Raw genomic sequence first — 11,995 nt, forward strand, 5'->3', positions numbered from 1 at the left:
CGTTGTCACTACCCACAAGCAAACACCAAGCTCAGCACAGCGGAGAGACTGTGAGGGGATGACAATAAACAGACCGCATTCCTGCTGCCAGTGCCGGGACAATCTACTGAAGAGAAGAGATGGATGAAACCAAAAGCCTGAAAAATACAACTGATTATCAGCAGCAGGGCTAAAAAAACACACACACTGGCTCTGCTGCAGATTATTATTCACTTACTGCATAAAATCAATCAATGAATCAATGATCCACGGCTTGGAGCAGACACTCCATATGTGTAATGAACAGTGTAGTGTTGATAAGCAGCAGATGACCATCAGAACATGAGCTGGAGCTTCAGACTGTCACAGAGTGTGGCACAGACCACGGGAGAATCACTACGCATGCGCCGAAGCACAAGCAAGGAACCGAGCACGTGTTTACAATCAGTACAGAAACGAGCAGCGCGCGTCCTGACTGAAAAAAGTGCATAAACAAAGCTTCAACACTGACAAATAAAAACACAAAGAACACAGCTTACCTTGGAGTGAAGTCAGAGAGGCGGGAGCTCAGAGCATCTCAGTGAGTTGAAGGAAAAAAGTCTCTGTTGTCCGAAAGCGTCAAAAAAAACCTTCAGATCAGTCCTGAAATGTTGTTTTCAGACAAAAAAAACAACAGAAACTGAAAACTAAAACGGAAGTCCAGAGAGAGCAGCAGCGGGAAACACAGCAGCACTCCTTCTTCAACTATCCCGAAGCCACACAGCTGGCCCGAGTGGGAATATTTACCTGAGCAGCAGGTGTTTCCCCGCAGACAGTCAAACACCTGTGACGCAACGGAATCCTGCTGCAGAGTGGGCGGGGCTTCAATTAAAGGGGAAGTGGCTGATAAAGGTCAGTGAGGCCTTCAGGGACTGATAAAAAAAAATTACATTTAAACTGTATTTTGATTAAGTGCATGCATATAATAAAGTGTAGAGGTGATAGTTAACATCCACTGAGCACTGTAAACACTGATAATTATCAATACCTATAGGCGCCTATAACCAGGAAACAAGCAGCGTTTTGACACCAGTTTTATTGATTATCTGACAAATTGGACAATTACTAGTGATGTATCATACCAGATGATGTACAGGAGGACAGTAAGAAAAGTTTACATCAAACAAAAATCTAGAAAAATAGAAAATAGACAAGAAATGATTAGGAGCGGGATATTAATGATAAAAACCAGACTGACCATTTTCTCATCTTACCCAATGGAGAAAGATCCAGGCCACACAATAACCCCGAAAGAATGTAGAATTTTTTTTTCCCCCCACAGTAAAGCCCAAATCTTTAATTTCCTCTGACTGACCTTTTCAACTGTGAGGCAAAAAACTGGGAGAGTTTCTTTAACAGCCAGCGACAGCTTACAAAAGAACGCTTCTGCTTTTAATCCAAACTCCAGCACAGCGGCTGATGTAAATGTTAACTTGTGAGCCTTCATTATGTGGACACAATGGAGCGTCTTTAAGGGCAAAAGTCTGGAAAAAAGGGGCTGTTCTCTGGAACAGTCTGGGTCTTTGGTATATAGTGTGACTTTATACCTACATGGCTGTTATTCTGTGGTTTATCAACAGCAATATATATTGATTTGTGCACACAAATGCTTAAAATGGCGATATGAATAATTTAATGCACAGCACAAATTAAATTGTGTGTTCAAATTCATAATTCATGCACTCTTCTCCTGGACTTTGATGTTCTAATAACACAGTACATTGAAGCCATACTTTCAGGTAGCCTATTGGTTATTACTTTTTCATTGAAGTTCTATGTATTATTTACAACAGGAGGTATTCCAATATGATGGAAGGTGCACATGCTGTATCTGTCCTCACTGTGCATACAGTGCATGTGAGGGGGGGAAGCCGGCTGGCTGCTGTGGAGGAGCTCCCACTTCTGCGGCCTCGGATAAATGCTGCCTCGGCTGAACCTCGCCAGGCGCTCCCCTTTGTTTATCCCCATTTGCCAAGCGCTTGGTTTCAATAAATAAAAGAGACACAAAACTACTTTCAACATATAAATATGGAGCTCATCTATTAAACCCAAAGCAAATGAGTTGAATCCTTTGCTGCCATTGATTTAATGTTTTTTGCATCGTGTCCTTGAGCTTTTTCAAACTCCTCCTGGGGCATCACACTGGAGAAAGTCAATCCAGCTAGAGTAGGACTGAATCCAGATAGCCTTTAAGCTGGATACATTCAGACCTATTTTCAAATCTGGCTATCACACACACGCGTGTCTGTGCTCAGTCCGGCTTAATCCGGCTTGTTTGTTGTCCTCCAAACCACTAGGTGGCGCCTCGTAATATACAGAGCTTCATGCTTTTTTTTTTGTCCTGTGTCGCTCGTTTTGGTTTAAAAAAGCAGTTTATTCCTTTGTAGCCCTGTAGAAAATAAACTTGGGGCAAAGCTGTTGTAGTTCGACGGTACGCGACCCGGACACTGTCCCTGTGAACCCAGAAGTATCTCATCGCTAGTGGGATTCGCTAGCCGGATTTGCAATCAGACCTGAGCCACATTTGAGCCACTCCGGCGAGATCCACCTCCGAGATATCCGGATATATCCAGATACGGCCCAAATCCCACTCTAGCAGGATTCATACGGTCTTTAAGAGTCGGAGTGATGTTTGTTTTGGTCACATCTATCGGCGGTATCTGAAGCAGACGCTAAGCTGTGCAGGCGCTCAACATTTAGATTGCCCGAGGCTCGGAAGTATTATGTTTCAGCACTACCTTGTATCATTATGAGAGATTTTGTCGAGGTTTGGCCCGAGATCCTCCTATATATTTGATCCAATTAGTAAAGCAGTTTGGAATAAAGGGGTCTCAGTGAGTCACAGTCACTTCAGTCAGTTTCCCCCTGTAGCCATCCCACACAAACAATCGCCGCTCACGCCATCTCCCTGTCTACACTCTTTTAAAAATTCTCGGTTCATTTTTTTCTTCAATTCTACACAATTTATTATACATAACTCTCCCATTCCTTTGTTGTCATCCTGCTCTTCCTCTCCGTTGCTGTTCTTTTCCTTCCCTACAGTTGTTCGTCTTCCACTCCAGACAGGACAAACACTGTGTGATGTCAGGATATGAAGAGAGTACTTCTGCTCCACAGCACAAGACAAGGCAGGGAAAAACCCACACAATGCACATCTCAGAGTGCTGAGTGTGTTGACTGAGCAGCTCGCACTCTGGGCTGAGGCCCAGAGTCTTACAAATTGCTCTGCCAGGCAGTTGAGGCATTGTTGTTTCCCTCATTTACAGTCTTGCAAACAGCACAATGAAATGGAATCTGTGCCACAGAGAGAGCGGATACGATGCCCGCAAAGTCCGTTAAGAGAAGAATCTTAATTGTTATCTTGCATCTCACATATGGACAATGTTGATAGGCCTAAACCGTGCTGACCTCAGTCAACTAGACAAACAGAATGACTGAGGCAAAAACTTTAGGAGCCCTAACACATTTTACTTCCACAAGTTTTATTGCTGAACTGAAAAAAAAAACACTCCTTTCAGTAGACGGAGTTTGCTTGAACAGCTCTTACATTTTGTCTTCTGCTCCTCTGACTCATCTTGATTAAAGAATAACTTAGCACCAGTTAAAAGTATGGTTAAAGTTTAACTTCTACTTCAATGTCGCATCTTCTGCATTTCACTGCACTGCAATCACCTTGTTGGCCATATGAGGGCAGCAGTCATGAAAGTATATGTAAATACGGTATCTAAACGTAATTATTTATACATTCAAAAGACTACCATGGTGATAAGTCCCACCTCAAACAACACATTCATCCATCCATTTAGCACAATTGAAGCAACTAACCTTTCCTCCAATCACCGCAATGCAGTAAAACATTTGGCCACATGGGGCAGCACAATGAGGTAGCACAACGTGTCTACCCATACAGCCAAACATGTTGATTTAGAGATGTGGTTAACATTTATCTTCAGTTTATTTTTATTTTTTTAACACCTCCCCTCCAACAATACACATAGCTTACTGATAAGCGGGCAGCAGATATGTATACAGGGACCTGGAAATACGGACCTCATATTTCATTTCCTGGTGATGGCAGGCTGGAATTGATATAGATGTTCAGTCCCTGAATGCAGCATTATGTTGTTGCTTTTTTCACTTTACATAGACATTTAAATGTACATTAAAGGAATGGTAACTACATTTCCTACACAGCTGTACACTTAGCCTGGGGCTAGCATTAGTATTCTATAGTCTAAATGTGTGTGTGTTAGATCTCTTTATCCACAGCGCTCCTGAACACTGTAAGCTCAGAGCCCAGCACACAGTCATGTACCCTGTGAATAAATGCTTAACATATAAAATGGGCACATAAAGTGACATGTGAGCTGCGATACATCAGTCTGACAAGCTGGATGTCCGGAAATAGCCACTGAAAAACTCCACACACTAACAGCTAGCCCAAGTGCCAAAAATGCAAACGTTGGATTATTATTTGTGCAGAGAAATGCAAACCTTCACATGTCTCCTCTTCCAGGCCAGTGCACTCATTTGTGCAGGAGCTTTGGACCAGCACACTGAGAGGCTAATTCAACACAGCTCATTCTATCATCCTGGAAACCTGCTGATAATGAGATTAGCCGTGTCTTTTAAAGACACAGACTAAAGCTTTTATGTCATTCCAATTTGATTTATCTTGACCGTTTCCCAGTAAGTAGGTAATACAACACTGATAACATTACTGAAGATAACTACTTGTTAGGACTAGATTGGATTTGAATATTTGACTGATCAGTTGTAGTTACTGAGTGGATGTGGCTCTTGTATCTTCTTCTTGTGCTTCTGAAAACATGAGCTTGTGCACTGCCTGGATTCCCCAGACAGCATTCTTTAATTGGCTGTGAGTCATCACATTGCGCACACTGTTGTGGGATTGTGAGTATTGCACAAATGCTTGAACTCTAATCTTGATATATACAATAAACACATGAAATTTAATACAAGGCATTGACTCAACAGTGTAGCAGACGGGACCAGATCTATGGAGACGACAATGCTGTTGAAGATTATGTACAACAATATATGCCGCTATCTTGGCTTATTGTATTATTATTGTCTTCTATTTTATCCTTACGCAAGAATTCTGTGAGGTTCAAATTGCATAGATTTGTGTTTTAGAACACAGGCTTTTTGGCTAAATATAGAACTGGGTTGGGGAAAAAAAAGAGAATATGACAGTGTTCTCCACTGCTGCTCTATGCTATCATCATTACTGCAGGGTGCCAGTTTTACAATACAGTCAATCAATAACCACAGAGAAGAAATTCCCAAGCTTTATGTCTACATTATAGATGGCTTGAAATCTCTTGTGACATATTTCCACTCTCCTGTTTTTATTCTACATATGTTCCTTTTGTAGGATCCTGTGTGAAGCATTTTTTTTTTAATCAGCTCCGACCCACTCTGCACAGAGGGAACAGGCTGTGACCAAATCACTGCCTATTTATATTATAGAGCACTGAAGCTACTCTGTGCCATTTTATTTGAGTGTCTGAATGTGCCTCCTCTACATAGAGCACTCAAAAAATCCAATCACTACACCAAAGGTCCCTGTATCTGATGCACTTTGTAGATGATGCAAAATAATAACATTGACCCTTTGTTGTGAGATTCACTGTTGAGGTAGGATGCAGATAGAGAATCAAGTGCATCATACTTAATAAAAATATATACCGGTATATAAAACCTTATTTTCTTTTCTGAAGAGCAGTTTTGAAGATGATTGTGGTGGCTTATTCAAGCACTAAAAGGAAGCAACGTATGATTGACAGACCAACAAACAAACCAGTAAGCCCAACTCTTCCTGTCTGCATCTGAACGCTCCTACTGTGTGCTGCCTGCTGCAGAATTTCAGAACTAGACCAGCTGAAAATCTATTGAGGAAAGAAACACATTGTCACAGTATGATGCCACAAGAATGCATACTTGGATTAACCATAACTGCCAGTTAATCCAATTAAAGACCATAATGATGAAACGGAGGTGGGCAACTTGCAAGCTGAGCTGCTACCCGTTAAGATTTATTTCCATTGTACGGTTGGACCTTTTAACGTGACAGTCAATGGGGGACCACCCTCAAGTGGTCATTGGTGGAACTACATTTGTTTTCTCAGGCGTGGAGGTTGCCACTACAATCTGTCCACTGTATATCTCTCCAGTGTCCCATCTTCATCTCTGGCACTCTGCCACAAGCCTTTTTGTTTCTACCGTTGTATATTTTAAAGTTTTTAAATAATTGCCTGAACAGACTGCACACTGCAGTTCTTTGCAAATATTAGTCAAACAGAAATAAATATTGCATTTCTTTGGGACTATTTTTGGCCATGGATTAATAAAAATGTGTATTTTGTGCTTTGTTTACAGCAGCAGAACAGTGGAATCCAAAAATAAGGTTTGAGCCTGACAGAAATTAATTTCTACTCTTCTTCTGACGTGTCAAAGTTCAACAGTTTCCAAGTGTTTACGGCTGTGTCTTGCACTCAACAATATGTTTCAACAGCAGCCATCTCTTTCCTGACAGTATCATGAACACATGCTGCCCTCACTGCCTCTCTGCAGGCCACGCAGCACAGGCAGCACGGGGAGCACGAGCACCCTGAGGACACAACAGCAGCAATTACACTGAACTCGTGGCATTTGAGTGACAAGGAAACTGATTCAGAAATAACCTGTAGCATGGAGTGGTGTTAAGTGCTAAAAATCTTTGCCTGAGGGGGCTATCAGGGAGCTGGGCCAAATACAACAAGCAAGTTGAGTTACTATTTTGAACAGAAGCTGCTCTCCTTGAAGCATTTCAGAGGGCTCAGCAAATGCCTTAATCTGCTCTCTGAGACACAGCATGCTAACGAGATGAGACAACATATCAGCGTGGACTATGGTTTTGCCACGACTGAGGCTCCAGCTGTGGAATGCATACAGGCAGTTCTTCAGGTTTGATGTCAAGGACAGAATGTTTGAACCGTCCCTTTTGAATTTTCATCCTCTGTAGCTTAATCAAGTGAGGATGGATTCAGGTATTAGCAAAGGCCTGGATAGTGCAGATATTTTTGTTCTTATTTGACATGTTTGCTGCAAACATCCTGTGTTTTTTGTAAGTCGGAGAAAAGGTGCATCACATGCATCTGCTGTCAAAGTAAAGCCTTATTTTAATATGATCATCAGTAAGGATTAAAATCAATTTTGTTTTCGCCTTTTGCTGCACTTAGAATTTACATTAGCAAAAACTTGCAAAGCTGCAAAAACATATCGCCTGAAGCCATGCATAAAAACACATATCATTTGCCTAATTCAAGGTTTAAAATGTCCATCACGTTCACTTGCAAATTATTTCAAGCAAACACATTTTTGAAGCGGCATTTGTACAGACACAAGTTGAAAAGCATCCCACGGTAAACGCAGACATGCCAAATGCTTTCACATATACAGAAATGCCTGCAGGTTGCAATAAGCTCTTTAGTTCCTACAATACACTTACAAATGTTGTGTTTGTCACAGCTGTTCCTCTGTCAGTCTCATCCAAGGTCTCCCTTCACATGTGTCTGTGTGTGTGTGTTTATGTCTCTTTTTCAGATGCTGACATTTCCCACCTGTCCACCAGCCACCCTCAGTATGTTTTCCCCTGTGCCTGGCTTCCTGCACAGCTGGTGCTTCTCTCCTCTTCTATGTCTCAATCGCTTAGTACATGCTAATTCTAAATGTGTTTAGATTCTTCAGTGGTTCATATAGGGGGAAAAACTGTCGGCCATAAACAAAACAGCAGCGGGTTTTGTAGCCATGTTATTCATAGGGATATAATTGGAGTTGTGAAACCATGTTTCATTGACCTTAGGAGTAATGTTTTATGCTTGTACCGCCTGAATATAAAGGCAACACTAAAGTGATCACTGTTACACTAACAATAATGGATGCATATCCTAAAATTGCTTCATCAGTCAACATCGTTGCTAAACAGGAGCATCCCTTTGCAGCTTTTCAACTGAATATCTTCTTGAAGAAAATGCAGTATGACAGCGACTTCAGTTTACTCCAATAGTCTCCACAGTGGCTCTGATTTCAGAGAAACACAGAGATGAGTTACAGCAGGATGGCATGTCTGATGCTCTTATCAAGAGTGATGAGTAATGATCTGTACCATGAGTTTCTATTAGCAACATTTATAATTTCAAGTTCAAGTACTGGATTTAAAGCAGATGCTTTTGCTGTTTCGGTTCATATCTCTCTTATTTTAATAGATCTAGCTACATATTGTATGCACTAAGGCAATTATTGAATAAACTGATGGTGATGAAGGTAATAATGATAACGAGGATGGTGTGTTCTTGAGGTTTCAATAGAACAATCTTAAAAAAGATCACTTGTAAAGTGATTGTGAGTAATCAGGAGGCCAACATACAGCAAACACAACCACAGAATCCTATGCCTAAACCAAATCTAATGGAGAGTGAATGCCCTTTAAAACAGCTGGATAAAGTGTTTTTAAACTGTGGGGAATAGGAAGTGAGGCGCAATACATTCTGCTATCCATTTTCTTAACCCTCTTTATCCTGTACAGGGGTCACAAGGTGGCTGGAGCCTATCCAGGCCGTCAATAACTGAGTGTACACCGCGCACAGGTCGGCAGTCTATCACAAGGCTAACACAGAGAGACATGCAATTTAGAGTCCCAAGTTAACCTAAGATGCATGTCCTTGGAATGCAGCAGGAAGCCAGAGTACCTGCAGAGAACCAACACAGGCACAAGAAGAACGTGCACACAGAAAGTGCTCAAGTCACCAGCGGTCACCACTGCAGCACCAGAGGAAAAGGACATGAAATGTAAGAGTGCAAAAAAAAAAATGCATCCAACCCAGGGGTCCCTGTGGCCCCTTCCACCACCTCCACAACCTACATGTCATAACATATCAAGTGACTTCTAACCATATGTGTTGGTCTCATTTCTATCATGTTAGAACATGTAGTGCCTTTCTGGAACCCAACCTACACAGCTCTGATTGGTCAATTGCTCTATCAGTCCGTGAAAAAGCTTCTTAAATGGTGCCAGCTATCTGTGGGCACACCACCAAACATGTTTCTACTGCAAAAAAATCAAGAGATGTGGGTGGAAAATCAGAGGCTTGGAAACATTTCAGCTGCGGTACATTTTAAAGGGATTTGCTTTGGACATGATGTCACATGTATATCTGTGTAATTTCCTGTTTTTTCCATTACAGTGCTCAGTTGATGGGAAATGTGTTAGTTTGACTTTTTATTGTTGTTGTCATCTGATAGCTGTTGTCACTTATGGTCAGACACATGGATGTAGGAGTGAATTTTTCAAACAAGCACACAACAAGTAAAAGTTGTGTACCCGGATCATTTTATGAAGTTCAAGTGAAAGTCTCCTCTGTATTTTTTCCAGCTTTAGTGCATTTTAGCCTCAAGTATCTGCATGGAGTACGAGGGCTGTGAAGGATACACCCAATTGTGTCCTTCAAATTCAGATGACCACTTTTTCTCAGGCTGCATTCAGAGGAGCCTTTGAAGGGGGGGACAGCCTTGTCATATCTGGTCTAGAAACAGAGACTTCAAAAGGACTCAGGCCCTGAATTGGGCCACAGTGGATGTGTGTACAATGGCTTCATCTGAATGACGCACATGCTTTAGACCCTTCAACATTATTAATTGGGTTATATCACCAACACGCATAACCCAAACCCATCTTTACACATTGCATGCTGTGGTTTGATTAGTAATGTCTTTACATGAATAGGCTTAGTCACTGATAATTTGTTTATAAGGCCATCGAGGGAGGGATTCCATTCCCTTTATGTGTTTATATTACTCATAAATATGGAGGACAATAATGTCTGAGATCCCATGACTAATTTCTCCTGACTGGGCTGAACGCTTGGACAGAGATTGTTGTTGTCTGTGGAGTACCCTACAGTAACATTTCAACCTTATGTAAGCACCTCTGAGTTCAAAGCATTCATGACAAGGATGATGAATGTATTGGAAGCTGTTGATATTCCAGTTTAAAATGCAATCGCTGCATCTTCTCTCCTTCCTCCTTGTTTGTTTGTGTTGCTCTGTGCCTTTCATTTTCTTTTGTCTGAGATCATCAATTAATTATGATGGAATATTGTTGTTTGTTTCCCCACTGAAAATTACGAGTTGCTTCTGGCCCAGATGGAGCTTCGGAAAAGAAGCTCTTAATCTCACCTGGATCTGCCTGGGTAAATAACAGTTAATAAAATATTGCCTGATTTATATGCCCTTGAGGAGCGAGATGAGCGCCTACATTTTAAGCTTATTGCAATGGAACATGCCAGACTCCAATAGCTTTCTGACTGCCCTCTGGTGTCAGTGGGGATTTTTTTTTTTTTACCCAACCTCATAAGGGGAAGGCCTCCAAATCGTGCAAGTTACGACTTACAATGCTGTGTGTCTAAGTGAAGGGTGATGCAGCATAAATGCTATGGATGGTCTGGAAAGGAGACAAACGAAATACAGAACCTTCCCTGGCTGCCCTACAACAGCACATGTTTGGTTTGATAAAACATTTAAACACAATCTGTTAGATTATCTTAAAAAATGCAGCAAGCAGAGAACAAGTTTTTAAAAGGCTGCGAAACGTTACTTATTCTGAAGACACATGTCACTGCAGATACACTGAGAAAACCAACTAATGTGTCCAGATTTGTTGAAAAAAAAATGACCTGATTATCCAAACGGCTGCTCCTCGCTTTAGTATCAACAGATAAAATCAAACATGAGAGAATGGTTGACCTTCAGGATAACTGCCGTAATAACAACAAAGTGGTGGGTGGTGTCTAACAGGGGGGTCAGAGCTGTCCTTAATTTCCACCCGGCAACAGATCCTGTCATCACACGGATGCTACTCGACTCCTATTAAAGTCTGCTGCATGGCAGCGGGACGCTTGGTTTCTCCTCCTTGAACCACCTTTACCAAGGTCACAGCTGAACAAACTTGACAGGGTGACATTGTCATACTATAATCCCGGTGTATCCCCTGAGATTGGATGGATTACACAAAGAGTATGTTACTTTTTTAAATGTAATAAATCACACAGTAGTTTTAGCTGTAAGGTGCAGTGTATATATATATATATATATATATATATATATATGTTAATTAGATGCTATTTTTAACAGCTCATAGTGGGTGAAAGTGAAAGAAAAGAAAGGAAAGAAGCATTGAAAGTGTCGGAGCTTATAGTGACCATCTGAGCTCTGTGGGTGGAGTACAGCACCCAAACATGTCAGAGACATTCACACAACGTCAGTTACGTCTAACCTACATCTAAGTGACAGTTTAATGAGGCAAAATGACTCACAGGCTGAATGTCAGCTCAAAATATGACAGGCCATTCTGTGCACTTCTCAACAGTAAATGCAGGCACTCAAACATTTTCTTCTGTTCCTTTTATTTTTTCAAACAGAAGTCATGTTGCACACAGATTGATAATCACATATTTAAATTGTGCGTGCATGTGAAGCAGTAAGGGCTGCACTGCACCTGCTGGATGCTTTTTTTCCAAAGGGATCACTGATATCATTTCTAAAGCTGGTGATGAACCTTGTAAAACACTCTCCTTTGTTAACACCTGCTTTCAGCTGTTAACAAAGGGAGGTGCATCATCACAGGTGACCAAGGTTGAGTGTTGCTTTATACGATGTCACACGCACAAAGATCATGTCAGACATCATAAAACACAAAAAGTGAGCTATCTAGTTATAAATAAATAAAGTGATCGCAGACTCTTTTGTTGGAGTAAATAAACATTATGGCTGTTTTGAATGGCTCTATAATGGGGAAGCAGAATGTTCACACTTGTGTTAGCAGGTCTGCACAAAAATATGTTTACACTATAAGTGCAAATTAATCATTAGGCTATAAAGCTCATGGTGAGATGAGGATGGAGTTCCTCAGCTGCAG

At 41.3% G+C, this 11,995-nt stretch overlaps 1 protein-coding gene across 1 annotated transcript in view; it reads right to left on the minus strand.

The window, feature by feature from the left end:
- Positions 1-710, minus strand: part of luzp2 (leucine zipper protein 2) — a 197,387-nt gene extending 196,677 nt beyond the window's left edge. Inside the window, exon 1 of the mRNA XM_028401669.1 lies at positions 519-710. The gene's annotated coding sequence lies outside the window, so the exon portion shown is untranslated. The remainder of the gene's footprint in view (positions 1-518) is intronic.
- Positions 711-11,995: the final 11,285 nt, after the last annotated feature.

The sequence above is a fragment of the Parambassis ranga genome, chromosome 3 (assembly GCF_900634625.1).
Source record: "Parambassis ranga chromosome 3, fParRan2.1, whole genome shotgun sequence".
NCBI lineage: Eukaryota > Metazoa > Chordata > Actinopteri > Ambassidae > Parambassis > Parambassis ranga.